This window comes from Sapajus apella, unplaced genomic scaffold (assembly GCF_009761245.1).
Source record: "Sapajus apella isolate SASKATOON/1434 unplaced genomic scaffold, GSC_monkey_1.0 scaffold53, whole genome shotgun sequence".
In the NCBI taxonomy this organism is placed as follows: domain Eukaryota; kingdom Metazoa; phylum Chordata; class Mammalia; order Primates; family Cebidae; genus Sapajus; species Sapajus apella.
In genome coordinates, this window is record NW_022436993.1 from 8,637,501 (window position 1) to 8,651,083 (window position 13,583).

General features: G+C 36.8%; 1 protein-coding gene across 1 annotated transcript in view; it reads right to left on the reverse strand.

Moving 5' to 3' along the window:
• Positions 1 to 13,583, reverse strand: part of MALRD1 (MAM and LDL receptor class A domain containing 1) — a 576,163-nt gene that overhangs the window by 131,109 nt on the left and 431,471 nt on the right. The window lies entirely within an intron of this gene.

The following is a 13,583-nucleotide window of genomic DNA, read 5'->3' on the forward strand; positions in this document are numbered from 1 at the left end:
TAAGAAAAAAATACCCACCTAGGATAAGGGATTTAGGAGCTGGCATTTAGGAACTTCAACATTCCCAGTAACCAAGAAATCTCTCTGATTACCATATTCCACTTTACTTTGTGCTATGCAGACAGTTCCAATCCCTGATACTGTGGGTGTTTCTTTGTCCTCCCACAAGACGTTAAGTTTCATTGTTCATTTAATGTTTGCACAGCAGTGGAAGCATATTTCTTACAGCAATAAAAATTATTTCACACTGATAACTTAGAGTGAAATTCAATGAAATGTTCTCATGAATTTCATACAAGTTCTCTAAAAGACTAAAGTGCCCAAGGATAATCGGATGGATTTTTATCTTTATGATTAATATGTTTAGAGAAAAGAAAAATTGTATTTTGTAAGAAAAATGATACACACATAGAACTTCAATTTTAAAGGACAGAAATTATGTTGTTGCCAAATATTGTCATACTCAGTGATATAGACAGTAAAAATGTTCATTGTAAAATATAATACACCTGTTACAAATGGGTAATTGTCTCTGGCCAGCATTTGATTAACAGCATTCAAAAAGATTACAAAAAAACTATGGTGGGGGGATCTATTATAATTTTGTAGCTGCAATTACAAGTACTCTTGTTTTGAGGTTATTGTGAATTATAACTTTATGCTTATGTCTCCATAAGAGTCCTTCATAAAGTACACAAATATTAATTGCTTTTTTAGTTTAATAAATCATCCTCTGTAGAGGGGACAGAGAAAAGAATAACTTGATCTTATTTCATTTGAATATATTTAATAGCTTAAATACTCCTAGAAAGATGGAACATGACCTCTATTTGACTAAAGACTCAGAGAGTCCTGACATGCCTGGACTGTGTGTAGGATAAGGAATGAGGAAGGCTCATTTGGCAATGACCAAAAAGTCAAAAGTCTGACAGAGAGACAAGAGTGAATAAGGCTGGGCACAGTGATCACGTCTGTAATCCCAGCACTTTGAGAGGCCAAGGCAGGTGAAGCATGAGGTCAGGAGTTCAAGACCAGCCTAGCCAACATGGTGAAATCCCTTCTCTACTAAAAATAAAACAATTAGCTGGGCGTGGTAGCATGCACCTGTAATCCCAGCTACTCTGGAGGCTGAGGCTGGAGAATTGCTTGAACTTGGGAGGTGGAGGTTGCAGTGAGCTGAGACATGCCACTGCACTCCAGCCTGGGTGACAGAGTGAGACTCCGAGTCAAAAAAACAAAACAAAACAAAACAACAACAACAACAACAACAAAACAAAAACGGGGAAGAAAACAGAGAACTTTCCAGAACTTATGTCCAGTGTGGAAACTCACAAGCATCTGAGAAGAGATGCCAAGTAGAAAGTGATAATTATTTTCAAAATGAATAACTGCAGTGATTCAAAGCCAAAGCTAAAATCAATATAGGAGAGAGCTGGAAAAATTCAAACTTAATACAAACATAAATATATTTAGTATGTATATGTGATTTGTACAAATATGTGTACATGCATGTATACGTATCCAGAGACAGGTTACCTGAAAGCAGGAAGCTACTCACTAATAACGGAGGAGCTTTGCAGAAGACAGTTGGGCAGTGGATGACAGGCAAAGTCCTTCAGAGAAAACAAGATATTGAGGTGGAGGAGTGAAAAGCTTATTATCAGAGTCCTTCCTTCTTTTCCCAGCACATACAGAGGCTACAGATTTGAAAGAAAATAAGATCTGAGGAAACAGAATGTCTTAAGAGGCCCCAAAAGTGTTATCACTTTTACCCAACATCAATATTTGCCAGGATTATAGAGAATTCCTCCCTAACCAAAAATAGTGATACCACTGCAAATGACTGAAATTGCATAAATGATGAATTTGCTGCCTTCATATAATGCCCAATAATCTAAAACGTATGTAAAAGTGAAAAATATATTAAAAATATAATAAGGGAGGGTGGTTGCTGGTCATTTCTTTCCTGCCATGAGGCCTGCAACCCAAAGAGACCCCTTTGGATTACAGATTCATTCTTGTTTAATCATTTCCAGATGGTGCTATAGTTCCCAGTCTGACATATCTGTGTTCGTGTGGCCTCAATTATATGCGATGTTGGACGAGGTTGTGTACTTGGCCTAATTTAATGCTGTTGCTCACTGATAGGTCTAGCCCATATTTACTGCAGGTTTATTTAATAGCTAAAGCATTTCCCAATTCCTCAACTCTTGACTTCTAACTTTAGGCCCAATATTATTAAATACATTCCTCTTTTAATTCAACATTCACATTGCTTCCAGCACACATTTCCCAAAGGAAGACCTCTACTTAAAAATGCTTCTCCAACACCTTACGGGGTTAAGTCTACTGTTTTTAGTTGGTATTCAACACACTGATACGATTCAGACTCACCTATGCTCTTGTTCTTCCTCATAAAACTCTAAAATTGCAGAGGAAATAATGAATATTTCAAATGATAGAATGTGCATTATATTCTTGGCTAGTTGGTGTAAGGCGGAGAAGGAGAAAGTCATCATCAGTCCTGCGAGTGGAAAGCTGTTACTTACAGAAACATGAACAGGTGCTTTGGTGCCAATCAATAATCAGATATTTCTCTTTGTATAAGAGGCTGAGAATGGAGAGTGAGAAGCCAGCTCTCATCACACACCATAAATATATACAATTAAAAATTTCTAGGAGTTTTAGACAATCTGTGAAGGAAGAATGTTAAATTTCATATACACTTTGGGAATATCTCTTCCACCTGTCTTAGGAAGGTCAAATGAAAGACAAATCATTTAGTGAGATGGGCATTAGAGAAGACCGCCCAAGAGTCAAGTATCATTCTACTGTTGTCTATCAGAGAACTTCCAGGTGCAAGAGCTCAGCCACTGTATGTTCCAACCAGATAGAACAAGTGGCTGTGGTACCATAACTTCCAGTTAACAGTGACTGGCACTAAAGACAAACACAAATATAGCTATGTTTAACCGAAGCTATGTTTAACTTTTGAGGAATGTGAATGAGCAGCTTAACCTAAATTTTAAAGCATTGTATAGGATTATGTCACTATTTCATAAAACACAGAGGTCTACACTAATTTCTGCCTTCCCAATAGAAACAACTAAAAGTGATTAGATTAAATTGTGTTGAGTTATCTTGTCCCGTTATATAACACATATTCTTGGAGCCTGTTGGTCAGAACAGGCTGGCTCAAGTACCAAGATATATGCTAAAACATGTATATATGGAAAGCCACAGGGTGCACATCTCACCAGCAGAACATAAGTTACATTACCATCAGAAGGAGAAGGAAGAGCAAACTACAAAGTTTAGATACTTTGGTTCTTGGGCTGGTCTTTAAATTGGTCAATCATGTATTCTGTGAAAAAACAACCATAAGCTTATCAACTCTCTTTTCTTCTTTTTCTTTTCTTTTTTCTTTCTCTCCTTCCTTCCTTCTTTCCTTCCTTCTATCTTTTTTATTTTCTTTCTTCTCACCCTGTCACCCAGCCTGAAGTGCAGTGGCGTGATCTCAGCTCACTGTAACCTCTGCTTCCCGGGCTCAAGTGATTCTCCTACCTCAGTTTCCCAAGTAGCTGAAGCCATAGGCATGTGTCACCACATTTAGCCAATTTTTACATTTTTAGTAAAGACAGGGCTCTACCTTGTTGACCAGGGTGGTCTCAAACACCTGCCCTCAGGTGTTCTACCCAGCTCAGCTTTCCAAAGTGCTGGGGTTACAGACATGAGCTACTGCATCTGGCCTTGTCACCCTTAGAATTATTTATTTATTTATTTTTACCAAAACCTGGTTATTTCTCTAATCCCATGTTTTTTATTTTGAGCAACTTTACACTGGTGAATAACGAAGACTCATATATGTATACACAGTCACTCTCTGTTGAACCATTAATCCCCACCCAGGTCCCCATTTTCAACTATTTCTAAAAAGAGCAACTGGTCCTTTCTGGGTAAAATATTCTTACACCTCAATAAGATGCTACTATAAAAAAATACTGGTCATTCTGGGAAAGTCCCTTGTTTTTCTATTTGAAAAAAATATATATATTTTCTTAAAACTTATACTATTAAGCGAAGCAGTGTTGCTTTCTTCTATTTCTTAGGCAACAAATGAACTTGTTTTTATAAAGTCTGGATGCTTTCCAGCAAACAACATATGTGTTCCAGGGAATCAGGAAAATCGTAATAAAAGTAGGCTCTCTTAGCCCAAGAGAACAAAACAGGTCCAGGTTGACCCTGGCTGTGAAAAGCCCACAGAATCTCTCTGACACACTTGGCCTGGTAAAACATTTGGATGCTGAGCTTTTCTGAGTGAAAATAAGAGTCAGCAAAGGTTATAACTTCCAAAAGTGACCAGGAATTTAGGAATTGATTATTGTTTCCACATGGTAACAAAATTACTGAGTTACCATGCCATGTTTTATTTTATATACATACATATACGTGTTATATTACAAACATTTTAATGCATATGTGTTTATATGGTCAATGTCATTCTTCATGTAAAAGCCTTCATCTTTAAGACAGAGTGTTGGGACAGTGATTTGTGTTTTATCTTTGGATTCTGTATGAGACCCTTGTGAAATTCAGGTTAATGAAATATTCACAGTGAGAGTGAATTTTTCCATGGTTGTCATTTGAACTTCTTCACCCTAATTCAACAAAATTCCTTCCACCCTGATAATCAGCAGGCAACCAAGCAAAAACCACCCCCTAGAATAACCGGCAGACTCCTCCAAAGGCTGTCAAGCAGGGGATCCAGGTTTAACTCCCTTAAGCCTGCCTGGTATTAGCATTTAATGCCATTTTCTGGCTCTAGTGTTTTTGCCTTCAAATCTAATATCCCTTCTAGGAGTAAAAATGAATTAACCCATCTTTTGACAAACAGTAAGGACTTCATGACCCACAATAATAGATTTAAAACCTAATAATATTCTATAATCCAATAAGTGAATCAGGATTGACTGGTAATCATTTCCTTTTGACTTTTATATATTTATCACTATCCATTTTAAAACGAGGCCTTATGAATTGCTAACTGAACCGAAAATCATAAAAATGACACTTGTATTAAAACCAAGTGTTAAATAATTTATCTATGATTGCTATAATATATGTAATGAATACCTATTCTGTCATATATTGACTTGAAATTTATTTTACATTTTTCTTAATCAACTTTGAAGTTAAAGATCACTCATTCTTGCCAAATCAAAAAATGACAATGTGGCTTTTTCAATGCAGAGGAACTAAAAATGACGGAGAACAAGCTGCAGATGTCAACAATATCTTCTAAGATATACTATAGAAGAACTGCAAAGTTAAGGCTAAGACAATGTCAGAGCATGGTTTCCTGTGGGGAGGATTAAGGATAAGTTCATCAAGGAGGCAGCTTTTGCTCTGCCCCTGAAATTGGAGAAGGATTTACACAAGAGGAGATAAAGAGCTATGCTTTCTCAGCCAGAGAAGTGGTAGGACTAAAGTCATGGAGATAAAGGGATACTTGAGAAACACAAAGGATCCTGTTTGAAGGGATCATTTTATAGACAGAGGCAGACAAGTCAGTAGGTGTGCTAAAGAATAAGAAACTTATTCAGGAGGCAATTAACCACTAAGCATTTTTCTCCTCTTTATAACTTGCATGAATTTATATATTTTGGTTAATTTCCCTTCAATTTGTTATCTATTGCACCATGAAAGTATACACAGAGGGTTTAATGTTGCAAGTTGGCCCAAATGTTGCAGAATTTTCAAGCTTAATTCTGACAAAATGAGAATCAGAATGGCTACCATCCAGAGATGCACGTTGTGGAAATGAGATATGAGAGAGTAACTGAATGTGATTTTGAAGTGTGGAAATACGACTTGGGGTTGGAAATGGTATGCTCCAACCAGCACTTTTAATGTTGGAGGAGTGACATAGGCAGTATCAGAGACGATTCATACTGATGGCAGAGGGGTAGGTAGCTCAGCTTCCAAAGCAATTACTTGAAGGCAGTGGCACTGGCCAGTCTTACCCTCAAATGCTGTCAACTTCACTTGCTTCCTGCTCATGTCCCTGGTTTGGATTCTTAGCCTACCTTCTGAATTCTGGAGCAATTCAAAATCCTTCCAGTAAGCTTACTTTCTGCTTGAGTTAGCCCAAGCACAATTCTGTTGCTTGCAATAACATATTCTTTTGGCTACTGTGGTAAGATAGGTCAGTGGTCTATCTTTCTGTCACTGACAACATAATTGACACTAGAGGATTTAATTTGAAAGTTGTATATGTGTGATTAAATTAGATACATCAGTTATGTGGCCATTACAGAGATTCTGATTAATAATAAAAAGATCTCAAATGAGAATTTGGGCAGTAAGAAGAAACTTGGAGAAGAAACAATGGCAACATTTATAGAACTTGCTGACTGAGTTGCATTGAGAGTAAGGATACAGAGCAGTGCACAATAACTGTTTTTGAAGTGCATATTTACAAAGGTACACACAGGCTTTGAAGACATTACTGGCATCTCCTTATCATTATTCACAGCCAAAAGACTTTTGAGGTCTTCGTTATCAACTGAAACAAAAGGTATAAATACCCTTATTATGAAAAAAATTATTGCTTCTTTGGCAATATTCTATATTCATAATGCTGAGTAAATGTCCTTTTTTGTTTGTTTGTTTTTCTTTTTGGGATGAACCATGGCCTTTGTGTTCCTCCCACTGTCTAGCTGGGAGGGAGGTGGTTCTGTTGAATCTGAGGCTCACTCCTCCGACACTATATGTAGCAGCCTGCTTGTACTGGTTTACCTGCTGTTGCTGAGCATCTATTTTTAATACCACCTTCAGTGATGTCACATACACAGCCTGAAATCAACCATGTTGGGAGTATTTACACCAGAGAAACAGGCAAATGCTACAAATCAGGGCTTTGTTTAGCCCTGCTGGGTCCTGCCTATACCAATAGTTGGCACTCTTGCATTTGGCTGAAAAAAAGAAATCCATGAATAAGTGAACCTGTGCAATTAAAATCCATTTTGTTCAAACTGTACTTTGAACTTTCAGGTATGCATCACTATCTCAGTATTTTCTTAGATTATAAACTCCTGGAGAGCTGTAGGTATTACCACATTCCTACCTGTCTTTCCAATCCAATTCAAGGGCAGCACATATATTTTCAACAAATATTGACTGAATGAATGGCGTACTTAAATTCACAGACATGCCCAGCAGTGAGAAGTCTTCTGTATCTAACTGCAATGACATTTCTACTTTTTCCTCGGTGCCCTAATTCCTAGATCCCCTTTAACTCCTCCTTATTTTCTCTGAACTCTCTACTCTCCCATTTTATGCTCTGTGCCTTCTTTCTGCTCCCCTAATCCTCTCCTCCAAATCCAGCCTCATATAATCATAAAATGGCAGAGTTAGAAGGGATTTAACCGATCGATTTCATTTCACCGATGACATAACATGGCCCAGAGAGTTTAAATGATTTGCTCAAAATTATACAAGTATCTAGTGGCACAGCCATGGTTTCAACTCAGCTCTCCAAAATTTTAATCCTGTAGTCCTCTTTCCATCACTGGATACAACCACACAGAGCCTGCTGGTCTATTCAAAAAGTTCATATTCTCTCTCTCTCTCTCTCTCTCTCTCTCTCTCTCTCTCTCTCTCTGTTTCTCTCTCTCTCTCTGTCTCTTGTTCTCGATCTCTCTTTTCCCCAAACATGAAATTGAGAACAGCGCAGGAGGCTGAGGTCACTAGTGAGTATGAAGAGGGAGGTGTCATATAAACTCAGCTGATGGTGACTTTTACTTAATTATCTGTTCATTCAACATATCTATCCAGTCATACAACATACTTATTGAGAGCTAACTACATAATGGGAACTCATCCAGGCATATAGAATACACCATTGTACACAACTGACAAAGATCTCTGCCTTTAAATAATTTGTGTTCAAGAGATTACACCTGAAAATTCTTACTTGGACTTGCTTTTCAAGCTTAGAGACATGAAAGGAGAATGGGAGTCTCTATTCATTGATGAAGTGAGAGTCATTGTTTTTCACCAGTGAAACAGAATTTGTACTATTTTCCCTTGACTATCTTAGGAATTTTATTCTTTATTTTGTCTGACACCTTGCTATTTGTCATTAACTTATATTTATCAAGTCAAGACAAAAAGGATGCCATATGAAGATACTTCTTTTTTTTAAGAATCTGCATTCACTCTCTGAAGATCTGTTTTCTTTCAATTCAACAACAACAAAACCTAGTTGGGGGAAAAAAAAGTGCCCATAATGTTAATTTCCCAAATTGGAGTTTTCTCAGTATTTGAATACCTGGTAGCATCTCTTCTTATTTACTGTATTTATCTAAGGAAGTTTCAGATGCAGCATGTTTCAACTGAGAATATTAATCATAGACATGTTAGGTCACTTAAGCACTATTCTTAGGTTTTTCAAAATGATTCCTCATCTGCATGAAATGGTCAATGCAACTCTTAGGAAAGGCATATTCCTAAATCCTGACAATAATCATTTTATGGATGAAAAAAATCAGGTCCAATGAGTAGTAAGTTAGCATAATAAATATATTTTTTCTTTTTTTGGGGGGGTGGTAGGGGATGGCTGGGCATGGGAAAAGTTTAATGATTATTCTAGGAAGAGAAAAAAATGAGGCAGGGGTAAAATCCCTGCTTTTCCTGTCTACAGTTGGATAAAATGTGCTTTATTTTCTCATTTTTCTGCTCCACTGGGCTTCCATGATTCCAGTCGCCTGGCTGTCTCTTCTACCCAGGTTCAGAGGAAGGGGCACTGTGGGCTGGCTGAGATGGGCAGGTGCCCTGATCCACCAGGCCTGCCATGCAGAGCCATGCCAGCCTTGGGTCCCTCCTGGGAGAGGGCCATGTTGATGTGGAGCTGAGACTTAACAGCTTCCAGGGCCAGGGAGGTGTTTCCAACAACTTTGACCTGGGGCAGGATCCAGAAGGAACATGTCCTGTGGTCAAGGTCATCTGCCTACTGTATGGAATCTAGAGCTTATGGCTCAGTGGGGTTCCTTCCCAGACAGCAAACAAGAGAGAAAGAAAGCAAAGCAGGAAGCAGTGCATAATGAAAATTTGCACCCAGTTCTTGACTACAAAGTAGACTTCAATGTTCCCAGTTGTATTAGTTTCCTAAGGTCTCAGTAACGACATTTCACAAGCTGGATGGCTGAAAACAACAGACATTTGTGCTTCCATAGTTGTGGGGGCCAAAAGTCTGAATTCAAGGTGTGTTCAGGCCATGCTCTCTCTGAAGGTTCTGGGGAGAAGCTGCTCCACTACTTTTTCTTAGCTTCTGTTTGACTCACCATGAGCATTCAAAAACATGCTATAAGCCTGGCATTCCCTGACTTGTAGATGAGTTGCTCCAGCCTCTTCCTCCTTCATCACGTGGTGCTCTCTGTGCATCGTGTTCTCTTCATCTTCGAAGGACATTGGTCATACTGGATTAGGGCCCAGTCTACTCCAGAATGCCTTTAATTCACATCTTAATTACATCCACGAAGGTCTTATTTCTAAATGAGGTCACATTCTGAGATCTTGCAAAGGACATGGAGTTTTGAGGAGATACTATTCTACCCAGCACACCTGCCCAACTTCTAGATGGAAATAATCCAATTCTTAGCTATGGAGCAAACTCCATAGAATTGTGTCTATTAGTATTCGCCACCTTATTAAACTCCTGACAAAACTCTGTAGATAGGCACAGTATTTTCAAACCATTGTTCTTTCAAATATTTTACTGTCTCACACATAGTTTAAAAAATATCAGTGTCCTACCGGTGCTGTAAAATGTTTCTTCATCACGGAGACAGATGGGATCCTCTTTGTTTCAAATGATAGAAGTAAAACAGAAAACACATTTCTCTTGTGGAAACTCATATGGCTAAGGAAAATAGATGCAATGAAAATAAACACTGTTCTGTTGACTCAGAATTTCTGGAGATGCTTTATTTCATCAGGTTAGACTCATTTACAAAATGTTGCCCTGGGAAACCTAAAGTAATGAAGATAGGACAGAGAAATAATAATGCAGGAAGTAAAGGCTGGTGGGGGACAGGACTGCTGCTTTTAGTGGAATCTTCTATATGGAAAGAAAACTGTAGGTAACTCGGGGTGACAAATGTCATTGTTCTAGATTCCTTCCAATTAAGGGAGTTTGTGGCGGGGGTAAAAACAACACCACAACACCTAATATGAGGTTGAAATGAAGCGGAGAGTTTGCTGTTTTTTATCGTAGGATGTCAATCTGGGTCTGAGCAGAAAGGTGGCATGTTCACATACAAATCTGGATGTCTTGTTATAAAATCTGAAGAAAATTTTCTGTTAATTTAGGTGCCTTAGTTCATTTGTGTCTAGTTTGAGTTAACTAAGAAAAGGCAAACAAAGCTAGTAGTTGTAATGGCATAGACTTTTTCACATTTTCCTAAGGGCTGAAGGATGAACACATAAAAGAATACCGGAAAAAAAATCTATTTAATTTCCGTTTCTTGCTTTATTCAGCAAATATTCATTGTGGTAGGCCTTGTACTATCAGAATTCTTGCATTTTTAACAACTATATTTCATTGGAAAACTGCATCCTAGAGATTTTTAGTCTACAAAATAGAAACTTTAAAGAGGAATGTCTCAAAATTTGACCTATTTTAAATTTTATGTGAAAAAGAATGCTTTCTTTATCCGGCATTTCTGGGAAATGAAGTTTTTCTTACTAAATACTAATACTTAAAAGATAATTTTTACCAAATGTCTCTGAGGCATACATATAATTGCTATTTTCCTTTTCCTTCTTGAACATCTAAAAATTCTGTCTGACTTTGTTGGCTGCTATTTGGAAAGTTAAGGCAACTGGAAGAAAAACTGCTAAGGCAAAACTAATTCTAGATGACTCATTCTTACACAGGATAAAGATTTGCTCCAGAACAGTGAAACATCAGATGCCTGAACTACTAGCAGAACAGCTCACCCATAAAATTTATTCTGCCTGATGTTCCCTAACCTTGGCAAATAAGAAGAGCTAATTATAACCTGTTCTCACATTTCTCAAAGAGTTTCACAGAGATGAGTTATTATTAACAGAAATAACTTTTGGAAAAACACAGGACTCAAAGTAATTGAAATAAATCCATCTATGCAATAGTTCCCCATAATAAATCCAATAAATAACTTCATTTAGGGCAAGATTAAAACCATCATTGGCCTGAAATATGTGGTTCTTAATTATATGCATCATGACCTTACACTTTTACTTGATAAAGTAACACCATTATTTTTCCCCAATTACAAACAACACAGTTCTAAGCAGACATTTTAAAATACAGAAACAAAAAATACCAAGACAAAAAGAAAAATAATTCACATTTCTATTTTTCAGAGACAGATATTATATTTTGTATATCTTTCAGGACTTATCGAGATCTTTTTTGATTGACAGCTTATTAAAATTGGTTTCACGCTTTACCATTTTTCTATGCTTCACAATAGACTCCTGTATTATTTAGCTCTTACATTGGTCATAACTTCCATATTCAACAATATGTTATGCATATTGTCTATTATATGACACAGGCGTTCGATGTCTAAATTATCATTTAGGCACCTCTCAACATTTTCCATCATAGTGCCACAAACCACAGGGAAGAAGACATTAGTAACAGCACTAAAGGATCACATTTCTTTAAAGGTTTATATTTTTCTCTTTGACACTCCACTCTGTAGTAGATTTGTGTTTATTTCAAATGTCAAATAATAAATTATTTAACTTTTTTCCCCAAATGTTCAAGTAAACCCAATGAATTACATCAGATTTATTTGGTGGTATTGCATACTCCCTAGGACGTTGCTGTGGGCATCTGTACACCCCAGTTTGAGGAGTGCTGGTTTAATTTATGATTTTCTGAAAGCATCTGCCTGAATCAATAATGAACCCATGTTGTAGAAGCTATGCCTTAAGACTCTGGATTTTGGAGGAAAGAATGGGTCTGGGGAAGGTCCTTCTATTACACAAAATGACAAAGAGAAAACAGTTCAAGGCTTAATGTCAAAGGTCTTAGTGTTTTGTCTTGTTTTGTTTTGTTTTTAAATCATCCTTGACAATAAAATCTGTTCTATAACATACTGGGAGAGAAGAACCTTTATACTTTGGTGAATGTTAGGATGTTGTTCACATAATCAGTTTTCATTGTTATGTTATTTTGAAAAACAATAATTTCTTAGGCTACATTTCCTAGGCCCTATGTTAGGTTCTGGAGATGAAATACAAGCCCTCAAGCCTCTTTTGCTGATGAGGAGCTTGAAATTAGTAAAACACATGTAAACATACATTATTCCATCATACACATATGGAATAATATATATATAAGAAATATATGTAAATATCTATTCCAGAATATAAATCTATCAAATGATACATATGGAATTATATGTATAGGCTGTATGTTACTAATATATATGTTACTAATATATGTTATTCATGTATGTTATTAATATGTTAATAACATATATTATGTTATTAATATAGCAGTAATATATATTATATACTTTCATAATATATAATACATATTATAAAGTATATGTATAAATGAAAGACAGAGTCAAGAATGAATGGAAGGAGAGATAATGAAGCCATGAGATACAGAAGACTTATATGGAGCAATGGCTGAGAGGAGTTGAGAAAGCAAATGTTCTAAAATTATGCATTCTCTCTTGGGAAGATGGAGAATTTGTTTTTCCTGAGACAGATGGTGAGAAAAAGAGTCTGGAGGCAGATGCAGGCCCATTTGGAGGTGAAAATGAGAAAATTTAAGGAATTTATCACAAAATGGCTTTATTTCTATTCAAAGGACACAAGAAAATCAGCAGAGTGAAGAACATGCCAGGGAGAAATGGGAGGATTTGAGGATTGCTGGAGAAAATTGGTGCCAGGAAATGAGAAACGCACATGTCTGGGACCTTAAAAGGCCTGGTTAATGTGATAAACCAAGGTATTAAGTGATCCCAACCAGCATGACCAGCAGCAGTTTTGGAAAATTCAGATGGTTATGTGACCTCAATTGCAAAGATGATTAAAGCCATTATGGCAGAGTATGAGATAAATGATCTATTCATATCATATGACTATATATCTAGAATCCATTTACAAGGATGTGCTGATAAATAAATGTATTAATATGTGCAAAATGCGTAGCAAATTGCCTGGCACATAGTATTCAAATTTATGTGAACAATTTAAGAAACAGTACATAATAGAATTCAAAATTCTGAATGCAAATAGATGTGGATAAGGTATTAATCATTAAATTTCTAATTACTAGGGGGGAAGTAAGAGGCTGTTTATAGAATCTCAAAAACCAGGAAGCATTCATAATCTAGAATATATTTTTTTCTTGTTAATGTTACTAGAAAATGGGTTTAGGAGGAGTAATGAAGATGAGAAAGTAGCGATTACATAAGATTTTTAACCACAAGATTTCAAAAGGGATGATCAGGCCCTGAATGCAACCATGAGCGTGATTTATGGAGGAAGCAGGTGTGTGCTGGTTATTAGAG